The following is a 13,070-nucleotide window of genomic DNA, read 5'->3' on the forward strand; positions in this document are numbered from 1 at the left end:
CAGAGATTACTCATGTTATCTTATCACGCGCGTTTGGGTTGGCGGCCCGGAGCAAACAGAAGCCTTCATGAAACGCTGAGCACGGCTGAGAGTCTCATTACTCCGTGTGACAGCTCCGCGTCTCATTTTCTCTGGAGCAAAACATCGTCATTCCATGTACACAATGCCCCCCCCCCCCCACCCACCCCCCACCACCACCACCACCACCTTTCAACGCACCGGGTGGAACGCTGTGCCCGGAGCAGGCCGACACACCACAGCTGTGATTCGCTGCATCCGCTAACCGAATCGCGTCAACTGGCACGAAAAGGCCTGGGGTGATGTTATACGAGTAATCTTCTTTTCAATTTGTCTCAAAGAAATCCATTAACAGTTGAAAAGTGTAAGAAGCATTACAGCCATTTTTTTAATTTGCAGATGACATTACAGGCTCTTGGGGCCTCTGAACAGGGTTACGCATGCATTTCAGAGATGCGCATTCTAAGATACACAAACGCTGTACGAGGCACAGACATGGATTTGCTCCAACTGATGACCGGGTTTTTTTTTTTTTTGTAGGAGAAAAAAAAAAGAGACACCAGATGTTCATATGGAAAAGCAATAAACCTCATGTCCCTAATATGTGATAAGGGAATAAAACATTAACACTGAAGTGTGTGTAAACAGCATTTATCATTCTGAGCTGCTCTGTGAGGAACCAGAGCGCATTGAGAGATGGGCTGTGAGTGTAGGCCCCTCTGAGGGGGGGCACTCCACGGCCTGTTAAATTCGGGGCACAGAGATCACCGGTCCCGTCGGAGGGCAGATGGGCTCAGACCTGTCCGGCTGGGAGAGGGACCACACCAGAGTGGTAGGGGGCGGCGCCATCTGGTCCGTGACCCTTCAGTCATGCTGATTACAGAGAAAGACGCCGACACACAGAGGAGAGCTAATGAATCTGAACTCCATTAGTTTTGCTAATAGGGCCTGTCCACACTGGGCCTGGTGCTGGGCTGCAGTGTGATTAATATGACCCACAGAGCTAATGCAAAGGCCTGAGGCCAAGGAGGTGGCCGCTGCTTACCGGAGCAACCCACGGTACACACGACCCCGGCCCTCTGCTCTCATTCTGCTGAGAAATGCGCCCCTCTGCCCCTCACCCCTCTGCCCCAGGCCCCAATCACACTCTCGCTCTAAACATCAGAGCCACATCTCCGCCACGTCTCGGCCCCCTCTCCGCTACGTCTCGGCCCCCTCTCCGCTACGTCTCGGCCCCCTCTCCGCTACGTCTCGGCCCCCTCTCCGCCACGTCTCGGCCCCCTCTCCGCCACGTCTCGGCCCCCTCTCCGCCACGTCTCGGCCCCCTCTCTGCCACGTATCGGCCCCCTCTCTGCCACGTCTCGGCCCCCTCTCCGCCCCGTCTCGGCGCCCTCTCCGCCCCGTCTCGGCACCCATATCCCGGACGAAGACAGGCACGATCAATTCTGACAGCATCCATTACATTACAGTTCATTAGTCTCATTCAGAGTGTCTTCCAACACAACAGAGCAGAACTGTATCCATTCAAGTTAAATGAGCAACAGTGTCAGACCAGGCGAACAACACTCCCAGACCAGTGAGAGTGAGTTAACTTGTGCAACCTGGCCAAGTATACTACCATACATTAGTCACTAGATTTCAGAATCCAAAACACTTTGCAATGCTACACATAAAATGAACAGCAAGTACTATAAGCAGCAGGTGTTAGGGGGCAGGGATTGAGCATCCCAGAGGAGAACTCCTGCAGAACCTGGGAACAGGCCCAAGAGGAACGCAGTCAGAGTGGAGAAGAGTCACGCTAGTGAGACATGCCAGCACTGTGGCCTTCACTTTACAGACCAGCGTGACGATTCAGAGCTTATATCAGACAGCGGCTATCAGTCAGGGAAGGCTGATAAAAGAGCCCTGCTCACCTGCTGGCTCCTCTGCGTTTTATCACAGAGAGGAGGAAAACCCCAGAGGCCGTGCATCCCTCCCACCTGAACAGCACGCCGCACCGCCTGCTCTCCTGAATGCTCCTGCAGGCTGGCTTCATCAGACACCATTGTCCCCACCCCCACACCTAACAACACCCACTGCCCTCTGTCGAATCATTCCCAACTCACTGCCCTCTACCAGAGACATTCCCAACCCACTGCCCTTTACTAGAGACATTCTTAACCCACTGCCCTCTACCAGAGACATTACCAACCCACTGCCCTCTACTAGAGACATTCCCAACCCACTGCCCTCTACCAGAGACATTACCAACCCACTGCCCTCTACCAGAGACATTCCAAACTCACTGCCCTTTACCAGAGACATTCTTAACCCACTGCCCTTTACTAGAGACATTCCAAACTCACTGCCCTTTGCCAGAGACATTCCAAACTCACTGCCCTTTACCAGAGACATTCTTAACCCACTGCCCTTTTCCAGAGACATTCTTAACCCACTGCCCTTTGCCAGAGACATTCCCAACTCATTGCACTTTACCAGAGACATTCTTAATGCACTCACCAGACGTCTCTGTGACGTCTTTCAGATTGGCAGGCTTACCAGTGTCCTCCCCTGCTTTTTCAGAATCATATTCCACTCATACATCCTCAAAGTCAACAAAGAACCGTTCTTATACAACAATATTTTTCTTGGCCTTAGTTTGTTTCCTTCACTGGCTTTTGGTAACCCAGTGAAAACAAACAGGCTAGACCTGGAATCCTTATCAATAACAGAACGTATTTAGAAACTCACACGGGGACACCGTTTAATAAATTGCTCTCAAAATCACATCACCTTTGGGTTCCAGCCAACTCTGCTCACCTCAGTGCGGAGTCACTTAGGCTGAAGCACAAGTTTAATTAACTGTCAAAAAATAAATATTATCTCCAGAATATAAAGTATGCAACATGGAAAGATGCAATAATATATCATCATCATGACCCAAGAGTGTAATGAATGTCATGACATTCTTAAATGAACTGCCTTAAAAAGTGTGGATGGCTTAGTGGGAGAGACACCCTTGTGGTTGAGATTGGTCATCACTAAACTGAAGTCTGATTGGCACAAAGAGGATTCCTCGGAGTGAAATATGGACAGGAGCTCCTCAGGGTTCTGTACCCAAGCATCTGTTTCTTGTTGTTATTTTTGTTACATTACTCTTCAGAGACATTATTCTGAAATATGTTGCCAGTTTCTATCACTCCGCAGATGATCCACAACATTAAAGCTGTACCTGTGGACAGCGGCGTGCTCTGACAGCATAAGAATGAAGACATCCTCCTTGGGGCCATGCAGTTCTGTGAAGGGACGTCACATTCGATGTCTTGGGTGTGAGTTGAGCTTATAATTTCACTTTGAGTTTAGAGATCCTGATTTCTCTGTGGAATTTCCATTAAGCATCCTGCCAACACACACACACACACATGCACACACGCACATACACACACACATGCAAGCATGCCTTACATAGGTTACAATTTTCACCTGTTATCCATTTATACACCCTGCCCAAGGGTACAGCATCGGTGCTCCAGCAGGGAATCGAACCAGCAACCTTCTGGTTACGAGCCCCGTTCCTTACCACTATGCGACTATGCTGCTACACACAAAAGACACACACCTGAGAAACAGCTGGCCCACAGATCTCCCCCCGCTGGCTTCAGTGTAATAACCCCCCTCCCACTGTTACCTCACCGTATTACTCGCACCCCAAGGTTACGCTAAAACGATAAACACTCGGCATAAACACCCCGTGCCCGAGTGTTAGCGATATCACAGTAGCGCATTTCCACTTCACAGCGGCCGGAGCGGCCGGCCCAGGCCTCCCAGGCCCTCTGACTCCCCTCCCGGAGCAGAAAGCAAACAAAGTTAATGAAGTGGAGCCGAGAGTGTGCGTCGGTGGCCGGCTTCCCCCACCTCCACACCTCCGGGCACATTCTCTCTGTCGGAACAGCTTAATTTCAGGAGGCCGTGTATCTACCCCGACACCTCTCGCCAGATTCCATTAGCGGCTTCGGGCGCATTTTTAGAGCCCTATAACTCAATTCCAGCTCGCTGCTTCTGAACGTGCTCCAGACCCCTCCCCTGCCGTCGGTTTGATTTCGGAATTTAAAGTAAAGAGGACGGGGTAAAAATGATAAAAATGCGAGCCGCTCATCTCACTGACAGGAATGGGTCCGGCCGAAATGAGCTCTCCATCCCTCTGTGGGGTAACCGCTGCTATGGCAACCGCTTACAACACTCAGAGGATTGCAGACTCCAGCTTTGCTATGAATCATCAGTTAAGACGAGTAAAGAAAGGGGGTCATTAACTCTCGGCATTCTCTAATGACAGAGCGGAGTGCAGAGCTCCCGGTCTGTAGCGCTGCGGTCAGTCTGGCCGCCGCTCCGGGTCGGCCTATCAGAGGCCCTGCGGTCCCGACGGTCTTCATGCGGTCAGCGTGACCGAGTGTGAACAGGGCTTCACTCTGGGACAAAAGAGGGACGTTGGGGGGTGGTGGTGTCCGAAGCATGTTGCCTGGACTGGGGTATCATAAATCATATTGAAGTTTTTAAAGTATATAGGAGACCATTACAGCTTAAAGTCATGCTTATACTGCTAGTATATATTCGTGAATATTACTATTTATTAATTTTGACTTTCTAAATACTTCAACAGATAGTAAACAGGTAGTACGTATGAAATGAAACATCCACTTTGATCGTTGGTTGACTGCTTTACTCAGAAAGTGGGTAAATAGTACTTATCTGTAGGCTGCATCAACGCTGAAGTGACAGTGATTCTAAACAAATTATCTGAACACAAGAGTTAAAACAACTCAAATTTCATCCTTAAAACTGGAGCATTTACTGAGCATTTACTACCTGCTCACACTACTAAGGTACTTAGTTGCTTATCAGTGCATGACTGCTTAATAACAGTATATATATATAGCCCTTAAAATGTGACCCTACATTACAGCCAATGTTCTTATTTGCTCTACTGACATGAAATTTACGCAGCTGAGTGGTAACTATTCCACGGGCCAGGAGATAAATTTGATGTCTAGGCAGGATGTTTATAGGGACATTAAAAGAGCAAGTGGCAGGAATTCCCGAAGCCCGCCGGCTTTAGCCTGTTAAAGGACAAAGTCTGGAAAGAACACGAAAAGATCGCTGCTGAAAAGACGCAAAACGCTGAAGAGTGAACCGAGTGGAGCATGGCCACACTCTGCACAGGCAGGAGTCATTCCAGGCGAGCTGCACTAATCCCCCCCCCCCCCCCCCATCTCCTCTCGCGCTAACGTGTCCCGACGTGAGAAGGGCATGGGGCACAGGGCCCGGCGGCGAAATGCTTCGCCGTACAACCGTGACAAATCTGACGGGGTTCCAGAAACATGGCCGCGGCGACCTGACGCTGCCCACCTCCCGCCACGGCCGCAGACCTCGCTCTGAATAACGCGATTATAGAACTGAGCGAATCATGAGCCAGCTCTCCAACATACCGCCGGCTCTGAGAGAGAGCGTTTCTCCACAACACATCAAGAAGTGTCACACATTAAAAACACCTCTGATGTGGCAGGTATTTGCCATTTCAGCCTGCATTAAGGAACATTTATTTATCTGTTAAATTGGTGGCTTTGTGTTTTACACATGAATGTGGCAGAAACTCTTCTTTCTCGTGTGAGTAAATTCTCCCTCAGTAGGCACATCGTCTTGTAAAATGTAGGGTTTTTTTTTTTTTATTTAACATGAGTAATGGTGTCGCAGTGAGCATGAGCACTGGACACAGGAGTCTCATAATATTTACACTCCGGTTCCTTCCCTCCACACCCCTGTGGATCTCCACCGTGCGAAAAGCGAGCTCGGAGCTCAGGCAAACATGTGACCGCAAGCGTGACGGCCGGCTGTCACAAACCATCCGCACAGACAAATCGCAATTTTCCACCGCTATGAAGCGGAGGTTTATGACATGCAGCGAGTTCCCACTGTAAACATATCAATCACCGACCCCCACCCGCCCCAGCTCGAGGCAGCATCCCGGGAGACGGCGAGACTGCTTTCAGGTTCCTCATCTTTTTTTATTGGTGCATTTTCCTCTGGTTCCTGTCAATGTTGAGCATCAGGCATTCTGTGATCAGGACATCTTAAAACATCCAGCGTGACACCGCAGCGAGAAAGAACAGCAGCATGAAGCACAGAGGAGACCAGGCCGAGAGCGGCCTCTCCCGCCCCTGCTCAACCTCCGGCAGAGAAACAGGAAGTTGCGCGGGAAATGAACAACGAGCAATGCCTGCAACCTTAAGTTCACCTTTACCCTTCTGAGGTCAACAGGAAGTCGCATACTTCTCTTGGGACTCGGACTTCATGATAGCCATTGCAATAAGGAGGACTTCAAGAGGTGGCTTATCTCAAAGCTCATCGCAAAGAGGCTTCGTTCAAGCAACATGTGTATTGACATGTTAGAAGGACACCATATGCTGAGCTCAGGAAAACAGTCATTCGTAACCGTAAATAACAGGGAATGATGGGATGCCGGGGAGAAAAGGGACACACACACACACACACACACTCATATATATACACACACACACACACACACACACACACACACACACACACACACACACTCTCTCTCACACACACACTCTCTCTCACACACACACACACTCTCACACACACACACACACTCTCACACACACTTACTCTCCCTTGGCAATGACATCATGACCCTGTTCACCTCCACCACACCACAGACACCTTGGAGTACACCACTGCCTGACTTTCACCCTTTTTGCGCTCAGAGCTACAGTACTCTAGGTGCAGTTTTTGACTTTAGTTTATTGTTTCTATCTATGATCTTATTTTGTCAGTGTCCTACAGTGAGTGCAGTCAGAGGGAGGGAAGACTCAAGAGAAGAACAAATCAAATCAAATCAAACAGTGTGGAAGTTGTTTGTCATGAAGATGCTTTGATGACCCTGGAAAATAGCAGAGAACAAATTGGCTTTTTTTCAATGAATATCTTTGATTTATTATATTCTTTAGAAATGGGGGAGGGTAGTAATAATGTAGTACACAGTACTGAGTAGTACAAATACTTAACCCGCTCCAACTACACTGGCCAGAATGTAACAGAACCCAGCAAGCCTACGTTTAGCTCACAGCACAGAACAATAAGTATAATTCTCACAGGGCACTGAAAACTTTGCCCTCTGGAAAAGCACTTGATCCCTGGCTGGCTACAGTCACGCACACCAGTCACAGAGGGAGAGGTCTTCCTTTACCTCCGAAGCAGCTGCTGGGGTCCTCTGTCACCATCAGAATGTTGTTTTTAACTTATTCTCTGCACTCTGATAGGCTCTCCCTTGCACAAAGGCAGCATGGATCTATTCTTTCCCTGGTGTGTCACTTCTCCGAAAAGCCTTACTCAGAAGGCGAGCGTGTGAGAAGCCCTTCCGCCCACGCGCCCCATTGCCACGGCCCACCGGGGGCCTCGGGGGCGTTGGGGGCGCCCCTCCAGAAACCCGCTGCAGCCTCTCAGGGCCACGCCCGTTTCGGCCCTCCTTCCCCCGCCATATGGATCCGGTTAGCTATGACTTTTATTTCGCTTATTCATCTCGGTCTGAGCAGTCGAAAAATAAAGAAAAAAAAGAGGAGAAAATCTACAGAGAATGAATGGAGCTCTTTGAGACGCAGCCCTCGGACTATCCGAAAATCAGCTCCACAGCAGGGAGCATTCCTGAGCATCTACTAACCAGCCCCAGCAAAACTGCATTCCTGGAAGGCTCACGCCGAGTCAGATGAGGGCATGATGGTTTTGTGACTGCGCTCGGGGGTCAGAGCAGGACCTGAGTAATGTAGGTTTTAGGAAGGGGGGTACGCCGGAGCAAACTTCCTCTCAGAGGAACTCTCCCATCAGGCCGAGGGTCTGGAGTCAGTGAGCGGCCGATCTTTCCCAGACCTCCCTGAAACAGAATACAGGAAGGCTGGCACTGACAGACTACTGTTGGCCCACGCCAGAGTACCCACGCTAAACTGACATTATCCAGTAATCTCTCCCTCTCCGATGCAGCCAAGGGATGCGAGAAATCAGAGTGGAAATCTATGGACTTTGAATTATAAAACAGCAATTTATAAATATTATAAATATATTAAAATAGTAAACAAAATTGTCCATTGAGGACTTCTGCCCATGAAGATTATGTCTAGTTTTGACCACACACACAGTAGATAGTGGGTGGATGTGAAGCATAGTGGTAAGGAGCAGGGCTTGTAACCAAAATGCTGTTGGTTTGATTCCCCGCGAGGACACTGCTGCTGGACCCATAGGCAAGGTATTTGTCCCAGAATTGTCTCAGTAAATATCCAGCTGTGTAAATAGATAACATGCAAAACCATAATCTATGTAAGTCACTCTGTCATTTAGGAGACACTCTTATCCAATGTAATGTAGAAAGTGCGGGCCAAGAGCCCAGGAACATGAAAGAAAGGAGGCCTACGCTCTCAGTCACTGCCTTCACTGTGTTCCACTGTCTCTAAGCAGGCAGCCAATGAGCACAGCGCAAAAACGAGCGGAAAATGTTCCAGGGTGAGATGAGGTCATCGACTAGCGCACACGTGGGCATTCTGTCGAGTAGGTGAACAATCGATCTCAGCTCCTCTCTCTCTCTCATGCTCACACCGCTGTGCGTGCGGCTCTCAGAACGGCCAGCCTGTGCTGAGCCCACGGCCTGGCGCAGACCCACCGGCGGCAGGATGCTACGGTGGAGCGGGAGGATGATGTGGCCGACCCCGGGGGAGGGTGGGTGAGCTGGGGAGAGAGCGGGAGGATGATGTGGCCGACCCCGGGGGAGGGTGGGTGAGCTGGGGGGAGTCCGGAGAGGGTGGGAGATGATGACACTGCTCCAGGCAGGGGAACTCCACCGCACAGCCACACATCTCAGGACCACATCCAGGAGATCACATGATCATAGACCTCGCATCCCTGGAACCAGGTCTAAGAGATCACATGGTCAAACATGACACACCAAAGGAACCAGGTCCAAGTGACAACATGGTAATAACACCCACATCCCAGGAACCAGGTCCAGAAGATCACATGGTCAAAGATTACACCTCCCATGAACAAGGTCTGAGACCACCTGGTCATAGATCCCACATCCCCAGAACTAGATCCAGCAGATAACATAGTCAAAGACCACACAGAAAGCTAGAGGCCATTAACAAGCAGCTGTAAGTAAGGAGAGGCTTGCTGCAAGGGGCTAAAGTGTCATGACTTCCACTCATTACCCAGGTCTGGTAAACAGCATGCTCCAATACAGTGCAGTGTATCAGGAAGAGTCTCTTTCACACCCTTCAAGATACCATCACCTTCTCATTAAGGTCATCTGATAAAAGCACAAATGTCAACTTCACTGTTGAAACCTCAACCAAGCAACACCGGTCACAGAAAACAAGAACACAGGCTTCGTCCTTCAGGCAAACGATATTATTCTGCTGATGCTTACTGTATTGAACGCTGCACCACGCATGGATGTCTGGCAGGCTTTCTGTATATCAGTATTCTCTGTCCCCTTTTATTTCGCTTATAGAACAAACACGCCGTTACATCTGTGAGGGGATGTAGCACAGCAAGCCGTAGCCTGTCTCAGATGTGCGATAAGTGAGAGTCTGATCATCCACAGCGAAAGGTCAGGCAAGTTTGTGGTCTGCTGACACACAGCCCCACCTCAGCGCTGTGGTCCAAACGCCAGGGAGAGTCACCGTCACCATTAAACCAAGCAGCCACACAGCCAGCCAAGGCAAGGAAAGAGAAACAGCACAGTCACAAATGCATTCAAGTCAACCGCCACTCATCTGAATATCTGGGGTTTTGTTTTTTTTTTTGTTTAACCGTTTTCCCTGCAGACTCAGGGAAAACGGATATTGCTTTTCCCATGTTTAACCAGCTGAACGGAGTCGTGCGTCATTTTAAGGAGAGCAGCTGATGGCTGAAGTTACGGTTGGACGCAGCGCTTTCCTCGGGCTGACGTTCAGCACGTAAGAGCCGCAGCGTGACCTTAAGTACACTGAAACTGAGCCAGAACCATTTGTACTCTGCAACATGCCGTTTCCTGGTTTTAAACACAGTCGATTCTGAAGCAATTACTTTATAAAATTACCGGGGGCAGGGCTGTCAAGCGGGCCGTAAATTGCATTAAGTTCCAGCGGCAGCTGAACCCATTTCAGAGACGCAGCAGCCTGTAGCTCGGCCGCCGGCACGGCTGCTTAAACCGCGCTGATCTCACCCCGCTGCCAGGGCACCGAGAGTGACCACAGCGAGCAGCGGGCGCTGCGCCCCACGTGCCGAGCACGGAGCACGGAGCGCGGAGCGCGGAGCGAGGCGTCACAGAGCACAGAGCACAGAGCGAGGCGTCACAGAGCACGGAGCACAGAGCACAGAGCGAGGCGTCACAGAGCACGGAGCACAGAGCACAGAGCACAGAGCGAGGCATCACAGAGCACAGAGCACGGAGCACGGAGCACAGAGCACAGAGCGAGGCATCACAGAGCACGGAGCACAGAGCACAGAGCACAGAGCGAGGCATCACAGAGCACGGAGCACAGAGCACAGAGCACAGAGCAAGGCATCACAGAGCACGGAGCACAGAGCACAGAGCACAGAGCGAGGTGTCACAGAGCTCCCAGGACTCTGTGCATGCATGCACACAGGTGTAGAGGGAGAGGTACAAACACAGGCAGTACTTAAACACACATGCACAGAACACAGTGCTTAAATTCTTATGCAGACCGCATATTTCAGTTTTTCATTTTTCTTCCTAACATCAAACCAATTTCACCTTAACATAATTCATTTTGGGTTTCGGCGTTTTTAAATAAAATATCACGCGGAACGAAATGTCAATTTGTATCGTTTGTAATAGAGTAAAATGTGAGAATTGGTCAAGGGACACAGACACACACAGACAGACAGACACACACACTCGCACATGCATGCACACACACACACAGACAAACAGACAGACACACGCACGCACACACTCGCATATGCATGCACACACACACACACACACACCACACACAGACAGACAGACAGACACACACCCACTCACACACCGAGAAGCTGAGGGGATCAATACAGCGCCGGTACCGGCAGAGATTACACTGTACTCCTGCTTCATCCAATGGAGTGACACATCAACCTCTCTCTTTCTGCCTCTTTCTCTCTCTGTCTCTCTCGTTTTTTGGAGATTTTGGAGTGTTTCTGTGGGAATTTGTGCCCATTCATTCTGTAGAGCATTTGTGAGGTCAGGCACTGATGTTGGACGAGAAGGCCTGGCTCGCAATCTCCGTTCCAGTTCATCCCAAAGGTGCTCGATAGGGTTGAGGTCAGGGCTCTGTGCGGGCCAGTCAGGTTCTTCCACACCGAACTCATCAAACCATGTCTTTATAGTCCTTGCTTTGTTGGAATAGAAAAGGGCCTTCCTCAAACTGTTGCCACAAAGTTGGAAGCATAGCACTGTCCAAAATGTCTTGGTATGCTGAAGCACTAAGATTGCCCTTCACTGGAGATAAGGGGCCTAGGCCAAACCCTAAAAAACAGGTGTGGCCAAATACTTTTGTCCATATAGTGTAAATGAGCAGGTTTCTATAACAATAGCCCCTTGTTTGCTAGTGCAGCAGCCTGTGTTCGCCTCAGAATGCACTTGGAGTGTTAGCACTGAACTGCATATGCGGTTCAGGCAGGGTACTCAGGTACCCTGTAACATTTAAGAGCCTCATGAATACCAAGTATATTTATGCACAGATTCAGTGACCTTCATGGAGAGTTGATTGGCTAAAGGTGCCACAGTGGGATCAGCCAATCAGATGATTTCAAGATCAATGACTCAACAAAAATATTTCCAAAACAAAGTGCTCCCAAGCTGCACCACACTGCACCGCACCGCACTTCAATATCAGAAACGTGGACTGCATGCCACTCTCGGGTGGGTCTGTGGACTGGTCTGGTAGGATACTGATGGGATTCCTACACTGGAAATCACACCAGCTGCAGAGAGAAGCTCTGCCGCTGCGAGTTTGCATTGCCGTGCCGAAGCCAGCAGAGGATGCCGAAGTTTGGACAGCCGACAGCAGCGTCTGCAGCAGCCCTCTCTGGGGAGACCTGCTTATTAGTGGCACTCAGTGATGGAAAGTCCTGCATCAGCACTGTGGGCAACGCTGGATGTACAAAAAGAAAAAAAAAATGTATCTCCTCAAACTGAAAAGCTTTTTGTTTGCATTTTGATTACCCCATATGCTAGTTAAACTAAATAAATACCGGGGGCCTCACACACACACGTCCATTTAGAAGCACGATTCTGATCACGGGTTTGAAATTCACAATATGAGAGGTTTCATTATTAACGTCTGAGCAGCACCAGAGCAGCAGAGCTGCTGTGAAATTACAGCAGGCATTAATCACAATGCACACAACACGCTACATTTCATCCAACGATGACAGGACCAGTGGGGCTGAGCTCCGACACCACGCTGCAATGATTTAAAGTCTGATTGTGCTGCATGGCGTGGCGTTAGCCGTGCAGTGCAAATCTGTCACACCCCGCGCAGCGACTGTGAACGCATTACCGTTCGCACAGCTCGAGTGTTTGCGCCAAGTTTGAATAAGTTCATATTCCGTCATAGCCCAGGGATCATCATGAGATAAAACATTCTCCTTAATGGTTTGCTCCTACAGTGAATTTGTCACAGACCAGAAAAATTTAGTCAATGACAGCAACAGGTCAGAACAAAAGACTCTCTCTCTCTGTCTCTCTCTCTCTCACTCCTTCTCCGGCACTCCACTGACCTCTCCAAGCCACTTGCAGACAGCTGAAAGATTAGGTATTGATTTGCCATTGAGCCGTTCAGACAGAACTTCTCTTGATTTGTCCCACACCCCCACCCCTCCGTGTCAAACTCTAAAGCGGGTTTCTTGATCTGCGAGAAGGACACAGCTCCCTATTTTCACACTCGGGAACAGAGTATCGATCGCCCCATGTGGCAAACGGCAATGACTCTCGGCATGCAGCAAACAGCAACGACTCCCTGCAC

At 49.7% G+C, this 13,070-nt stretch overlaps 1 protein-coding gene across 3 annotated transcripts in view; it reads right to left on the bottom strand.

Annotated features, from left to right (window-relative positions):
• LOC118782653 (E3 ubiquitin-protein ligase CBL-B-like) overlaps positions 1-13,070 on the bottom strand; it is a 55,093-nt gene that overhangs the window by 35,295 nt on the left and 6,728 nt on the right. The gene's annotated exons all lie outside the window — the stretch shown is intronic.

Source organism: Megalops cyprinoides, chromosome 9 (genome assembly GCF_013368585.1).
Source record: "Megalops cyprinoides isolate fMegCyp1 chromosome 9, fMegCyp1.pri, whole genome shotgun sequence".
Lineage (NCBI taxonomy): Eukaryota > Metazoa > Chordata > Actinopteri > Elopiformes > Megalopidae > Megalops > Megalops cyprinoides.